Source organism: Phascolarctos cinereus, unplaced genomic scaffold (assembly GCF_003287225.1).
Source record: "Phascolarctos cinereus isolate Bilbo 61053 unplaced genomic scaffold, phaCin_HiC Scaffold_726;HRSCAF=1367, whole genome shotgun sequence".
Lineage (NCBI taxonomy): Eukaryota > Metazoa > Chordata > Mammalia > Diprotodontia > Phascolarctidae > Phascolarctos > Phascolarctos cinereus.
The window spans coordinates 63,895,763-63,912,230 of record NW_027556098.1 but is presented as its reverse complement, the minus strand read 5'-3'; the positions used below and the strand labels follow the sequence as shown (position 1 = coordinate 63,912,230).

The 16,468-nt window shown below is 38.1% G+C and overlaps 1 protein-coding gene across 1 annotated transcript in view; it reads left to right on the top strand.

Moving 5' to 3' along the window:
- Window positions 1-16,468, top strand: part of TSPAN7 (tetraspanin 7) — a 123,464-nt gene that overhangs the window by 72,600 nt on the left and 34,396 nt on the right. The window lies entirely within an intron of this gene.

Here is a 16,468-nt window from a genome sequence, read left to right as displayed (position 1 = left end):
TAGCATGGTGAAAGGCGTTTCAACCACAGCATCATCACCCCATGGCTGCCAAGGTAGCCTTTTCAGTATTCTGTACACATGACACTCGATCAACAGTCTCCATGCCTTTGCACTGGATGGCCTCCCATGCTTGGAATGCACTCCTTCCTAACCAATATCTTTTGAATCTCTAGCCTCCTTCAAAATTCAGCTCAAGTACCACCTGAGGCCTTTCCTGATCCCTCCAGCAATTAGTGCTGCCCTCCAAAAATTACTTATTTTTATTTTGTATATGAATTGTATATACTTATATATATGTATATATTATACATATATATGTATATTTAGTCTCCGTATAATGCAAGCTCCTTGAAGGTAGGGACTTTAACTTTTTTTCTTTGTATTCACAGTGATTAACTTAGTGTCTGGCATGTAGTAGGTATGTGTGCTTGATAAAGGCTTGTTGAATACATTTTTCTTGCTGATCATCTTGTTTTATGTACATTTTTTCATATAGTTTGAAACAAGAAAGAGAGAATCCAGTTTTGACTGGTGGTTATATTATATGAGGTCTCTAAAAAAAAGAAAGTTCTAATAGGTTTTTTTTGGCATCAATAATCTGGAAAGAATAATGAAGTGATTCAGTCTTTATCCTTTTAAATCCTATTTCTGTCGAACAAAAAAACCTTACTTTCCCTCATTTCACAGATGAGAAAACTGAGACAAACAGGTTAAGTGACTTGCTCAGGCATACAGCTAGTAACTGCCTGAGGCCACATTTGAACTCGCGTCTTCCTGACTTGAGCTCTGGTGCTCTTCCCTTGGCACTACCAGCTGCCTTAGAATAAATGGTCACCTTGGGCAAGTCACTTAACCCCTCTGGGCCTAAATTTCCTCATCTGTAAAATGAGGTTAAGTTAGATGACCTGTAATTTGCCTTCTAGATGAGAAATTTGTTAATCCTTTTTCCCACTCTTAACTTCTCTGATAATGAGAGTTCCTTCCTCTGTTCATGTAGTTGTCAGTAAAATTTAATTAGTATCTTTATGAAATAGAGCTTAATCCACCATAAAAAACAAAGAAGCATATAGAATTTGTTTACTTTGGTTTTGTTTGGTTTTTTTGGTGGCAGCTTTGATTTATTTCAGCAAAGCTATTATTAGATTTTCTTTTCTGTTGTTGCTGGAAATGGACATCTTTGTTATTTAACATAAGTTCACTTTGGCTGAGTATACCCCAACCCTACACATAGCTCTTCATACCTATTCCAAAGGGCAGATAACCTGCCCATTCCCCCACCCACTTCTTAATAAGGCAAATGGTTTGTGTAGCAACCTCTAATCTTCCTTTCCTAGCGGGGGAATGTCATAGACATCCTCCTCTTATAGTGTGGTGCAATGAGATTTTTTTTAAAAAGTCAGGCTTTGCTTAACTTCATGTAATCTCTTCTCCCTTCTCCATCTTGACATATGAGAAATAAAGTTGTTCAGTTCCTTCCTTATAGTTGCAGCAGGGACAATGGAGAATTTAATAGAAAAACTGTAATTTATGTGAGGTTAGGGAGACTTGTTCTGAATGAATCTGTGTGACTACCTCCCTGAGCTTCAGATTCTTCATCTACGGATGAAAAGAACAATTGCCAGAAGAGGTAACACAAGTATGGTTGCAAAAGCACCTTGCAAAATGGGAAATAATTCCTATACTTTCTCATAGGGTCTCCATGAGGGAAAAAAAAATCTTTATAAACTGGAAAAGTGTCATGTAAATGTGAGTTGATGGTACAACCAAACAGTTCCTACCTGAGCATGGGGAAAGCTCAAATTCCTTTCACTTGACCACAGAATATGGGTGTCTAGCTCGGGGCTGTGAAAAGCTACATGTTGGAAACTGTTTTTCAGATATTTGCTTTAAAGCCTCTGCATTTTTGTGAATAGATCAGTGAATGAAAAAGCATTTATTAAGTTCTTGCTATGTGCAAAGCAGTGTGGTTAGTTTAGCACTGGGGAAACAAATAAGCCAGTGTCAAAGATGCTGTCAAGGAACCTGCATTCTAATGGGAGGCACAATTAGGAGGGTTCTGTAAAGCTAAGCCTCTGTTGTGCCTAATAGTTTGTTGAATTAAATTGAAGGGGTTAGGGCATCAAATTTCTCCATAGCTTAGTCAGAACCAGTTTCAGCCCTACCTAAGAATTTACATGGATGGTATGGCAGTGAAAGATGAAATGACTAAGGAAATAAAGGATCGAGTTATTAAGCATTTTGATTTATTAAGCAATGCATGCCAGTTGCCTAACATATTGAGACCAGGTACCTTCCCCAACCTAATCCTGGACCCCGAATACAGGAGTGGACAGACTTTTATACATTAAAAACAATCAAATAAGATCAATTAGTTAAAATGAAAAAACACAACATTAGGTAATCTGATTTCTAATTAGAGGAAAGATTAGGGACTTTCCTAGTTGGGAGGAGGAGAGTAAACAGGTGTAATTCCCTGAAATGAGAAAAGGAGGTATCCCACTGTCCCCAGTTGTCTGTAAACAAACAAAGGAATATGGAAACAATAACTGATCTTATGGAGCCAGTTTTCAGATAAGACACAATGGTTGCTGAAGATGTACAATTGTGAGAAAATTCCTTGCATCAGTCTTTGGATCTGACCAAATTTTTGGTCAGCTTAACCTAGGTCTTTACTTAAGGGTTTCTAAGCAGAAGGTGGATAGAGGTGGTCTAGCTTCCCAGCCATGCAGGGCTCAGTTCAAATAATACAGTAAGATTTTCTCCCAGTTCCCACAATTGAATGAAGTTTGCTCCGCAAGATAGAAATTGGACTAGACCCATAATTGAATAGAAACTAAGCTAGCTCCTACCTAGTCACAAGGTAGAGTCAGTGTGGCTCCCTCAGTTCTGATTATTAACCACTTATTGTCCTAATCCCCTCAATTTACTCACTGGTAGCCTACTTATGAGGGAATTGAATTTTAATGAATTGACTAAACTAATTTAGTTTTAAGATGCATTGAACATCTGCTACATAACTGGCTCTGTGCTGTAATTGTTTCACAAAGTCATTCTGTCTTCCAGGAGCCTAAAACCTGCTTGAGAAGACAAGGCATGAAAAATATAAGATAATATATAATAAAGGGCTAAAATGACTATAAGCAAGGACCAAAAATGTATATTATAGGCAGTACTGTAAGCAATGTGGAAGAGGAGAGATACCACTGTTGGTCATAGTTATTGAAGGAGGCTTCCTGGAAGTGAGACTCGAAATACAGCTTGGAAGGGTGGCTAGAATTTGGATAAATTAGAATGAGAAGAGAAGTAATTACAGGTTGGGGTAGAATAAAGATGGACATGGGATACCATAAGCATGAGATCTTAAGGAATGAGACTACCCTATCTGAATAGAGTACATGGAGGCAGAAATAATATTGCCACACAGTGGGAAAATTTAATGCTCTCATGTATCTGTCCCTCTATAGAGTTTTACAGGCTATTCCCTGTAGACAAAGGAGTGAGTGGGGTATTGTATTCACAAAATCTATTTAGAGATTAAGGTGTGTCTGTAATGGGTGCTTCAGTATGTTTCAGCAGTACCTTTGAAGGGAATAGAGTTTCCCTTCCTTACCTGTTAATTTTATGGTGAGAAATGTGTGACTGCAGATAATCTGTTTCTCATTTTATTTTGGTTGAGATATGGATGAAGACTTTCTCCTCTTCCCCTCCCCCAGTTAAAGGTAGGTCACTATTATACTGCTGAAAAGTAGTGATTGTGAGCATACAATCACCAGAGCCCTCCTGTGTCAGAAAATGGAATTTGTAGATCTTGTTCAAGAGCATTTACTTACTGCTTGTCCCTTGAAAGTGTCATTGGTACATACAGTATTTCATTGGCATAGAGTTGCTAGCTGCAGTGAGCTTAGGATGTTTGGCATCCTAATCCAACGTAGTTTTCACATGAGCAGGAAATCATAGAGGAGTACAGAAAATCTGTTTATTTCCAGTGCTCCACCATGAAATGTTGGTAGGTGGCAGGCCTACTAATGATACAAGTGTTTAGATTACTAGCCCTTAGGCCATAAATGTGATTTTCCAAGAGACTGCTCTGCCAACAGGTTAAAAAGCAGCATGGATATCAATTTGGAATTTAGGGATAGAGGATTGAGAACCCTCTAAATATCAGACCTGAAGCTCTTTCACTGACTACAGCAGGTACTGCTTTCTAAGCATTTAATTTCGTTTTATGAAGCTTTACTAGCCTTTCTTGCCAATAGACATTCACCTGCATGATGTCTGTTTCTAAATCTGTTTAATCAGTTAAACCAGAGCTATGAACTGTATCCTGCCAGATTTAACCTTCAGTTTCTTACTTCCTACTTTGAAATCTCCAGGAGAGTTGGGAAATTGAAGGAGTCAGTTTGTATGACTTACATAAAGAATCTTTTGTAAACCCTTCTGATTAAGGTAAATCAAAAGCCAAGCTATAAAATAATTTGTGTCCTCTTTTGAAAATTTTTAAATGAAACATTAAGGTTAGGAAGCTCACACAATAAGTAACTCGGGAAAATCCATCTTGATTTAACAATGCATAATATAAATATATTAAGACTAATGTTATTATATTATACACATACTGCCTTTCACCAGAGGCTCTTAGAAATAAGGAAAACCAAGTCCTTTTAAAGTAGATGAAAGGAGTGAAGAATGATATAGAACTGTCACAAGCTCAAAAACTCATTCAGGGTAAAAGAGAAAAAGGAGAAACTAAAATCATAGATTTAGAAGTCACATACTCCAACTCTTCCATTGTATAAATGAGGGTCCTAGAGAGGGGAAGTGGTTTGTCTACGGTCACACGACTAGTATGTAAGAGAACCAGGAGTCAAACCAAGGGCTTTAAAATCCAGATAAATGCAGCATTCTTTCCACTTACTGGGGAGATGAAGTATAACACAGTGCATTAAGTCATATACTTGGTTTTTAAGTCCTGTCTGTCCCTTCTGCTGGCCATGTGACCTTGAGAATGTCACTTCTGAGCCTGTTTCCCCAACTCTAAAATAGTGCTAATAGGCAATAAACATTTATTAAGCATACGCTCAGCCCTGGGGATACAAAGAAAGGCAGACAGACAGTCCTTGCTTGTCTAGGAGCTCACAGTGTAATTGGGGATGCAACATGCAAATAATATAGCTTGCTTTATATATATTTGTTTGCATGTTGTTTCCTTCTTTCCATTGTAAACTCCTTGAGGGTGGGGCTTGTATTTTGCCTCTTTTTGTGTCCCCAGCACTTAGCACAGTGCCTGGCACGTAGCAGGTGCTTAATAAGTGTTTATTGAACTATTGTGCTATAAGAAATGATGAGCAGGCAGACTTCAGAAAAACCTGGATTGATGCTGAGTGAAGTGAGCAGAACCACGATAATGTTGTACGTGGTAACAACCATATTGTGCGAAGACTAACTTTAATAGGTTTAGCCCTTCTTAGCAATGCGAGGATCTAAGACATTTCCAAAAATCTCATGATGGAAAATGCTATCCACATCCAGAGAAAGAACTATGGAGTCTGAAGACAGATTGAAGCATACTATTTGTTCTTTTTTTTTCCTTGTTTTGTTTCTTCTTTCTTGTGGTTCCTCCTATTGGCTCTAATTCTTCTTTACCACATGACTAATGTGAAAATATGTTTAATAGGAATGTATGTGGAGAGACCATGTCAGATTGTGCTCCGTTGTGGGGAGGGAGGGAAAGAAAAATTTTAAACTCAAAAGCTTATGGAAGTGAATGCTGAAAACTAAAAATAAATTAATTAATTAAAAAAAAACCAAATGTTTGTTGACTGATTAAATAAGGAACAATCAATAGAAGGAAGGCACTAGAATTAAGGGGAATGAGGAAAAGCTTCTTGAACAAAGCAAGATTTTATTCATTACTTGAAAGAAGCCAGGAGGCAGACATGAGGAAGGAAACCATTCCAGGCATGGAAAATAAAACACTGCTTACATCTGTAGGGTTGTGACAAAAGCACCCTATAAAATACTATTAATAAACGTGAAATATGTTTCCTTCTACAAGGGCCCATATGACCTGTCTTTGTGATCCTGTTCATTTTAACACTTTGCACCTCTCTTAGGTGCTTAAGTACATTTGTAATAAAGTTGTATCACACTGACTACAGATACCCTGATTTTCATAGAGCCTAATGTCTTATTTATTTTTATATTTCTTATAGCACAGTTGTGTTAACATAGAAGTATTGAAGAAATGTTTGGTTGACTTGAATTGAAAAAATGAGATGAAGTATAGGTGAGTTTTAAGGCCAATCCAAAGCTTTGGGATTTAGGTATCGAAGTACAAAAGGGCTTCATTATAAGAGGACCTCACCAAAGAAGGCCATGCCATATTATGACAGTTGAGTTTGCTAGAAAAGCTCCAAAGTGTAGGCTGTCAGCCCCACCTTAGATATAGAGACAGACATTTCTAAGCAACAACTTTATTTTTAAAAAATTGGTCATATATAAGGACACAGAGAAATTTCAAATAAATGTAAAAAGGCAGAAATACTAAACATCATTTATAGACTACAACACAATAAAAATAGTAATCGATTCAGGGAATAGAAACAGAAGGCAGAGATCTAAATGGAGACATATTGAAATCTTAAATAACAAATGGGTCAAAGGACAAATCATCATAACAGCAATTAGATGAAAGGTAATCAAGATGATGAGATAATGTAAAAAATTTCTGGGGTGCAGCTAAAGCAGTACTGACAAGAAAATTTCTATCCCTAATATATTTATTAACAAAATACAAAAAGAGAGAATTAATGAAGTGATTATGCATTTAAAAGAATTAGAAACCTAAAAAATAGACTCAAAGGGAGCACAAAAGAAATTTTGAAATTAGAGGAAAAGTAGATTTATTAGAAACCAAAAAGACTGTAGAACTGATAAAACTAAAAGTTGGTTCTTTGAACAAATTAACAAAATTAATCATCCTTTAATGAACGTTTTAGAAAGAAGAGAGGAGAAAATAAAATCTATTACTTAAAAAAAATGAAAAAAACAAAGCTAAATTGTAATGGAACCAAGATAAATAAAAATAATTATCTGAACAACTATGCACTGTTATATGCGAACAAAATTAAGAATCTAAAGGAAAGAAAATTACTTTAAAAAATATAAAATGCCCAAACTGATAGAACACTAAATTGACATTCTTAAATAATCCAATCTCAGAAAAAGAAATAGAACTAGCTGTGAAGGAACTACTAAAGGACAAAATTCCTAGTCCTGATGTATTTGCAGGAGAATTCTGTCAGACTTTACCAATGGGGTATTTTATGTTTTCTTCAGTTTTTTCATTCTTTTGTTTCTGTTTGATTCTTGATCTCTCATAGAGTCATTTGCTTTCAGTTGCCCAATTCTAATTTTTAATGAATTGTTTTCTTCTATTATATTTTGAACCTCCTTTTCCATTTGGCCCATGTTAATTTTTATGGCATTCTTCTCTTCAGTGAATTTTTGTGCCTTTTCCATTTGGCCAATTCTACTTTTTAAGAAGTTGCTTTCTTCAGTGTACTTTTTTTCCCCATTTGGCCAATTGTATTTTTTTAAGGACTTGTTTTCCACAAGTTAATTTTTGTCCTTCCTCTTCCAAGCTATTGACTCTCTCTTGCATACCTCACATTACTTTTGCCAGTTTTTCTAAAACCTCTCTTATTTGACTTTTAAAATCCTTCTTGAGTTCTTCCAAGAAGGCTTTTTGGGCTGGAGACCAGTTCATATCAGATGTGTGTATATTGACAATGTGTCTTCTTCTGAATTTGTGCCTTGATCTTCCCGGTCCCCATAATAAGAATCTATGGTCATTGTCCATTTCTGCTTTTTGCTCTTGGTGTTTGCCTATTTCCTGACTTTTAGAAAATGTTGAACTCTCCTGCTGGAGAGCAGGGTGCACTAATCCAAGCTTCTTGTGCTGGGAGCCTGGGACTTGGTCATTGACTTTGTGTGCTCGGGCCTCAGGTGCTGGCAGCTGGAGGTTATAGGGTTCTGGCAGTTTACCTGGTGCTGGACTGGGGTCAGCAACACTGGAGCTCTCAGGGTGGGGGTGAGGAGTCTGGCCCCTGGAGGATGCCTGCTTACCCAGGCCTTGCACTCATTTGTTTGGCTCCTGTTTACATGGCCTTGCACTCGAATGTTTGGCTCCTGCTCACCTGAATGTCTGTCAGCCTGAAGTTTTGCCTTCTGGAGTTGTGCTTCCCAGAGTTGTGTTGAGACACTGAGAGATTTGGCTGCTAGAGAACACCAGTGCACATGGTGGTGTCTACTGGTTCCCCTTCCTGTACTGAGGTACTTGGGGTGAGAGTGGGGTGTTGGAGCTTGCCTGCTCCACCACCCTGGGGCTCAGGATCTCTTGCTGTTTTGCTGAGGTGGAGCTTGCCACTGGCTTGCTGGGATGCCTCCTGTCCTGTACTGCTCCCCCTCCCCCAGAGCAAGAGGGGCCTTTCCTGTTAATTCCCCAAGCTTCCTGGGCTACAGGACTGCTGCACCTCATCTTTCTGCTGGCTCAACTGTTCCAGGGTTTTTCCTGGGGCAATATTTTCTGTGGCTTTCAGAGGTCAATAAGGGAGAGTGATAGCAACTTACTTCTTACTCCACCATCTTGGCTCCTGGAAGTGGAAGTCTCTCTGTCAGACTTTAAATCTGATACGTCTCTTTTTCAGATTTTGAAAGAATGCTGCAAGTTATTTTCAGATAATGTTGAAGGCCAAACTCCTTTTTTGAGACATATATAGTCCTAATACCATCCTAAACCATAGAAGGATAAAGCAAAGAAGAAATATAGACAAATATCATTAATTAATATCAGTTCCAAAATGTTAAATAAAATCCTGTCAGACTATAGCAATTTATCCAAGGAATCATTCATTATACAACCAAGTGGGATTTATACAAGGGATGCAGGGATGGTTCAAAATTAGGGAAACAATCATATTAAAGAAAAAAAAAACATACCAAATCACATATTTACCTCAGTAAATACAAGCCTTTGACAATGTACAGAATACATCACCACCACCACCATCATAATCATCATCAGCTTACAACTTATATGATGCTTTAAGGTTTACAAAGAAGTTTTACTTATGTTACCTGATTTGATCCTCACATCTACCCTATGAGGTAGGTGCAAAGGAAACTGAGACTGGGAGAGGTTAAATGACTTGCCTGGAGTCACAGCTAGTAAGTGTCTGAGACAGGATTCAAACTCAGATCTTCCTGAAACCAAGTCTGAGGGTCTTGCCACTCTATCACATATCAGCCTATTTGTATTAAAAACCTTACAAAGTATAGACATAGCACAATTGAGATACACTAGAAGCCTTCTCAGTAAATGTAGACATAAAGAAAATCTTGCCCTTTTCCCTTGGTTATTTTACATGAGTATGTAAAATAATTGAAATATAGAAATTCTATATTTTTATATTCATCCTACATAAAAATGCTAACAATATCAATAAGACAAGAGAAAAAAATGAAATATGTAAAGGTGGACAAAGAGGGGACAAAATGATCTTTCTTTGCTGATTACATGATGGCTTACTTAGAAAATACTAAGGATTCGGCAAAGAAACTAATTGAATTAATTAATAGATTCAGCAATATTAGGATATAAAAATACCGCCCTTCCCCCATACATATAAAAAATGGACTCAGCACATCATCTCTAGTTTGGGACACACTTAGCTATATGCTTGAAGCACACACCTGAGATTAAAAGCTCTCAGGACACCAGTGAAATGCTTAATGTAGAGTAGATACCCCATAGTGCTGTTCACATTGCCTTTTGATCATGGTCATTATATAATGATAGGTATTTCCCATAAAATCATAGCAAATTAAAGATGGAAGTTTTCTCAGTCATAATTTCCTCCAGTCCATTCATTTGGAATGAAGGTATAGATGAGGAAATCAAGGTACAGGGAAATTAATTGACTTGCCTTTGATCACTTAGCCAGTTAGTAGAGTCTTAAAGCTAGCCAGGCATAAGGGAATCTAGTCTACCATAAGGAGAGAAATTAAGTATACTGAATCTGGGACCAGTGAACTGTTAGATCTAGAATTATAACCCCATATGGCCCTGTATGTATTTTTTAAAATCCCTGTAAGCATTCAGTATATAATCTGAACATCCTGTGGCAGAAGACTCTCCTTTAAAATCTAGTTGAAAACCTAGAACTATCAGACACAGGGTTTTTTTTGTGCTAATGTCCATATTTCTGCCAATTGAACTTAACTCCAACAGCTGTCCAGTATAGTAATACTTTAAGTACAAAACATAATTAAATGAGGCTTTAGGGAAGTATGAAGGTAATTAATTTAAAAGGGGCATGTCTAGGCTGGTTTAGTTGGAGCAGAACATGATGCCACTGAAGCCAAGATTGAGTTTTCAGTCTTCCTGACACTGTTTAATCACTAACTATATACCTCATCCACATCCCCTGCTGACTAGTAATCTTCCTTACTGAAGCTTTCTCTCCTTTCTTGGCTTCTGTACCATCTCAACTTTCCTCCAAACTCTCTTGACAGTTTATTCTGCCTCCTTTGGGCAGAAGGTTTTTTCTTCTCCCAAATCCTAAATGTGGGCATCCCCTAAGGCCAGCCTTTGGCCCTTTGTTCTTCTTTCTCTCTGTCATCTCTCTTTTAGAGAGATTACAGAGTTGTTGGGTTTTTTTTGTACAGGAAATAGAGACCCACTGGAGTTTATTGAATAAGAAAGTAATATTGTCATATCTGTGCTTAAGGAAAATCACTTTGACAAATATAGGGAGGATGGATTGGAGTAGGAAGAGACTTTGAGACAGGAAGGCCAATTAGAAGGTCATCGTGCAGGCAAGAGATGACAAGCACCTGAACCGCATTGTGAGAAGGGTAGGTGGCTGAGATGTTGTGGAAGTAGAAATGGCGAGATTAGACAACTGATTGGATACATAGGGTGAGGGAGAATGAGGAATCAAGAATAATGCTGAGGTTTTGAACCTGGGAGAATGGAAGCATGAGTGGGTCTCTTTATGGAAATAGGGAAGCTCAGTAGAGACAAAGATTTTTTGGGGGAAAGATTGTGAGTGCTATTTTAGATATGCTGAGTTCGATGTGTCTGTGAGATACCTAATTTGAAAAGTACATAGTTGGTGATGCAGACTTGGGACTTCAAGAGAGAAACTAAGGTTGGATCTTTAGATCTTGTACTCATCCATACAGAGATAATAATCAAACCCTTGGCTTATGAAGTTATCAAGTCAGAAGGTAAAGAAAAGAATACCTGAAGACTTGGTCTATGCTCACAATTAGGGAAGTGTCATATAAATGTTAAGTCAGCAAAGGAAACCTAAGAAACATCGATTGGGTCTACAAATTAAGATCCATGAGCCAAATGTGGACCACCATCTGCTGTTATATGGCCTACAAGTTAAGGTTTTTTTGTTTTGTTTTGTTTTTTTGCATTTTAAAGTAAAGGTATAAAAACCATTCTTAGTAGTTTGTAGTTGGCCCTCATTGAGGTCCTCAACTGAGAGCGTCAGGGATGAGAGAAGATATAGGTGACATGAGTAGAGGAGAAAATTGATTGTCGCTGCCTTGTTCAGAAATTTTTAATGGCACCTTGAAAAATTTGAACTCCTTGGTCCTTGAATGCTAGACCTTCCCATGCTTTATTAGTCCCTTGCCTTTGTTTGTGCCATTAATGTCCTATCTCTATTCATGAATGAGGAAGGAAAGAAGAAGAAATGAACAAACAAAGAAATGAAATAAGGAAGGAAAATTTATTCAGTACGAACTATATACCAAGGTTCGGAAAGTTACAGAGTTGCCGAGTGGTGCTAGGTTGACACATACTCTTTCCAGCATCCGTGGCAGTATTGATATGGCTCCAGGAGTTGAAGGGAGGTAGTAGGTGGAGGGTTTGTGAGGTGGTAAATCCCTCTAGCTGCTTAGCAGAAATCTAAACACCTCCAAGAAGTCTCCTCTGGCTACCCTCATTAAAATTTCAATTCAGCAAATGTGCTGTGATCGGCCTTGGGGATACAAAGACAGAAGTCAAGGCTCTTCCATGCTACATATACACAGAGATGTAAATACAAAGTTCTACAAAATTATTGCAAAAAGGAGAGAACACTGACTACTAGGAGAATCAGGGGAGGAAATTGGTATAGGCCGTGGCATTTGAACTATTACTCTGAAGGAAACTAGAGATTTGAAAAAGATGAAGTAATGACAGAGAATGCATTCCAGGAATGTCAGCCTACCTATGGAAAGGCATGGATGTGGAAGAGAGAGTTATCTGTGGGAAAGAGCTAGAAGTTTAGTTTGACTGAAATGAAAAATGGGTGAAGGGGAGTAATATGAGATAAACCTTGAAGGGTAGGTTGGAGTCATATTGCAGAACCCAGAGTGAGGAGTATCTTTTCTTATCTCAGAAGTAATAGGGAGCCCTTGAATATTTTTGAATGAGGGAATTATAGGTTCAAATCTGCATTTTGGGAATATCATTTTGTCATTGTGGGAAAGATAGATTGGGAATGAGAGAGGCTAGAAGCAGGGAGATCATTTAGGCCAGGGGTGGGGAACCTGCAGCCTCGAGGCCACATGTGGCCCTCTAGGTCCTCAAGTGTGGCCTTTTGACTGAATCCAAACTTCACAGAACAAATCCCCTTAATAAAAGGCCCCCCCCCCAACCATGAATTAGGCTGTTAGAATAGTTCAGGCAAGAAGTAATGAGAGCCTGAATTTGGGTGGAGGCAATATCAGTTAAGTGAAAGGACATTTTCCATCTGGGTCTGAGAGAAGATGGTAGTAGAAGTGGTTTTGATGGGCAGACTTGTCTAACATGTGCCCATTTTAACCAATTTTTAATGACATTCCTTCTAGAAAAATTATGTTTTTATTGTGTGCTTGTTTCATCAGACTTTTATTTATCTACTTTGCATTTATATCTCATCTCCCTACTAAGCTGTGATCTCCATGAAGAAAAAGATTGTCATTTTCACATTTGTGTATCTCCAATATCTGGTAAAATGCCTTGGAGAAGAGAGTAATCGGGTGATAGCTTCTCGAACAGAGAGGAGAAATATATGAGGAATGTTGAGGAAAAAGCAACAAGATTCGGCAACTTATTTAGTTTGTGGGGTAAAGGAAAGTGAGGAATGGAAGATGACACTGAATTTGTAAGGACCTAAGTGACTGAAGGAATGGCAGTATCCTAGGAAAGTTTGGCAGAGGAGTGGGTTTTGGGGAAAAGATAAAGTAACTATATCTATGGTACAGATAACAATGTATTCATGCCCACTTGTCCTATATAATGAAGCATGCAAAATGAAAAAAAAAAAGAGAGATCAGGGTTCTTGAGCATTGGTCACTAGCCAGAGCTGCAGAATCTGCAGCAATGACATGATCTGAGACACAAATCATAGAGAAGTTGTTGCCAGTTGGCACTTGGGCAGCTACTGTGAGTTCCTGGTAGGCCTGAAGGAACTGCTGCCATAGGACTCAGAAAAGGGAGGATTGAGAGCTGGCATGGCAGAGGGAACAGATGGACTACAGTGGCGTTAGTGGATAAAGTTAGGTCTGGTTGAGTTAGAGATAAGCCCCATAACTGGCAATCATAGTAAGGATAAGATATGCCCCTTCTTGTCACCTTTCACACTCTGCTTTGAATGCTAGACCTTCTTACTTTGGAGATGACTGATTTAGATGAAAAGCTCATCTAGAATCATGTCTTAGAATTATCTCTTCTCTTTCCCCTGTATATACATATGCCTAGCACATAGTAGGTACATGATAAATATTTGTTGGTTTAATGAATAAATGAAATTCTAGGCCATTTGTCAGAAGGGACAACTGTGCAGAAGAGTGTGAATGAATCAGCACAAACCATTTCCTCAAAAAAATAAAAACTCAGAGCACACATCCTGCCTATATTGGGTAGGCAATACTACCTTTGTGTACAGGGAACATTTTTATGATGACAGTTAACAAAATAGCTCATATTTGGATGACTGTATTAAGATATAAATGCAACTATGAAAGGTACCTTGTTGAATCCTCTATACCTTTGTTTTGTTTGTTTCTTAGGTACTTAAAGAGCAAAACCAGCATGTTCAGGATACTAAGTGCCTTTTATTTTTAAGGTTCAAATTTATATTTGAATAAAGGTATATACCTTTTGAGTATTCCGAGCCTTTCTTGGTTACCCACCCAAAGTGTAACCAACTAACATACCAATAAATTTGGGGAAATAACTTTTTCAATTTTTAAAATAAACATCTTTATTTTCCCAAACCTCTAACTGAAATTTGGAGTTTCTTTCAATTAAGAATGTAGGCAATAAACTACAGTGGTATTTAGGCTTCACCAGATTGGGTCCATGATACACACAAAAGGTTAAGAACCCATGTACTAAATGTTAAACTAAAACAGTTAAATAGTTGAATTAAGTGATCTCTAAAGTCTCTTCTCATCTCAGTGCTTTGATTCTAAGAGGTGATAACCCCAACCACTGCTGCTGATGGATGTTCTGTAGGATGTGGTGACTTGTGGTTGACCTAGAAGTTCTAAGGTGGTAGTATTTTCACCAGGCCACATAATGTGGTTTACCTTATTTCTCTGCTGGGTTTTCTTTGTACTGGGTTTTCTTTGATTGGAAGCAAAAGTAATTTTTTTTCTTAGGGAAGAAAAACTGGTATAGTCATTAAAATAAGGTATGTTGACTTACTTGGGGAATGAGTGTCTCTTTCAGTTCCCAGCAACAATAGTTACTTTAGGAAATTATGAAGTCTGTCCTAGTAACAGAAAGCACAAAACACCCATTTCAAATTCATGACCTTTCTGTAGATCTTGGGATTCCCAAAAGCAGAGAATCTCCTTGAGAAAATAGGTATATTGCAGATGAAAAAGAAAAATTCACACACAAATTACAAGATTGACTCCATTCATGGGTGTTGATCTGGGGAAGGAGGAGCAGGGAGGGGGGATTGAAAGATCAAATGTTGTATCTCATTGTAGACCTAAGAAACAGGGTAAAACCAACTTGGCGTTAAGAGCAAGGAAGACTTATGTTGTTGAAGATGACCCAGGAAAGTGGCTAATCTAAACCTTTTCTTCTCTCCTCAAAGGCACCTATTTCCTTCCTTTCCCCCATCCCCCTTAGCTGAAGACCTCACCTCAAATTTTTCCAAAACAGTTGAGGCCTTTCAGTGACAGCTCCCCCCCACTCTCCATCTCATATCACTCAGATATCTCCTCCTTCTATTTTTTCCTCAACTCTATCTTGCAAGAAGTGGCCCTTTTCTTTGCCAAGGCAGACTTCTCAAAATATGTCCTTGATCCCATCTCCTACCATCTTCTCTAGCCCATTGCCCCCACTGTTATCCCTCATTTCTCTCCCTTCCATCTCTCTACTGTCGCCTTATCTGCTGCCTACAAACATGTTCATTAAAAAAATCCTTTGATCTAAACATCCTCACTAATTACCATTCTGTATATTTCCTACCCTTCTTAGCTATACTCCTTGAGAAAGCCAGCATATTAGATGGCTCTACTTCATCCCCACTTATTTTCTTCTAAACTCTTTATAATCTGACTTCTGACCTCATAATTCAACTGAAACTGTGCTCTCCAAACTTATCACTGATCTCTTTAATTGTCAAATCTCATGGCCTTTTCTTAATTCTCATCCTTCTTGAACTCTCTGTAGCCTTTTGATCACTTTTGATCACTCATTCCTTCTAGATACTCTCTCCTGTCCAGGTTTTTATGACACTGTTCTCTCCTGGTTCTTCTTCTACCCATGTGATTCCTCCCATTCAGTCTCCTTTTCTGGATCTCTATTCAGGTCATGTCCACTAACTGTGTGTGGGTATGTCCCCCAAGGCTTTGGATTGGGCTTTCTTCTCTTTTCCCTTAATACTGTCTCATTTGCTGATGTCATCACCTCCCAAGAATTCAATTAACATCTCCATGCCGATGATTCCCAGAGCTATGCAAGGTATCTCATAAGTCTCAATGCAGTTTCATATACAGGATACTCTTTTTGTAAGTTCACTGACATATATAATTTTTATACACTAATGTTACAGCAGTGACCATGGATGATATAAAGTATAACTTTATATTCCATGTATTCCCAAATTTGGGTCAGAAATGGTAACTTTACAGAGTTTGAGATGAAAGAGACCCCCAGAGGTCATCTAGTCCAATCTCCACCTCAGTAAGAATTCTTTCTACAGTATCATCACCCCACCCTCACCCTCAAAGAAGTTATCAAGTCTGTACTTGAAGATGTCCGGTGATAAGGAATATGCTACCTTCTAGCAGATGTGGCTGTCAGGAAATGTTTTCCTTATATTCAGCCTGTATTTTTCTAATATCTGTTTCTTTGTGGCTTTCAGAGGCCAATGAGAACAAGGATAATCATTCTTCATTTAAC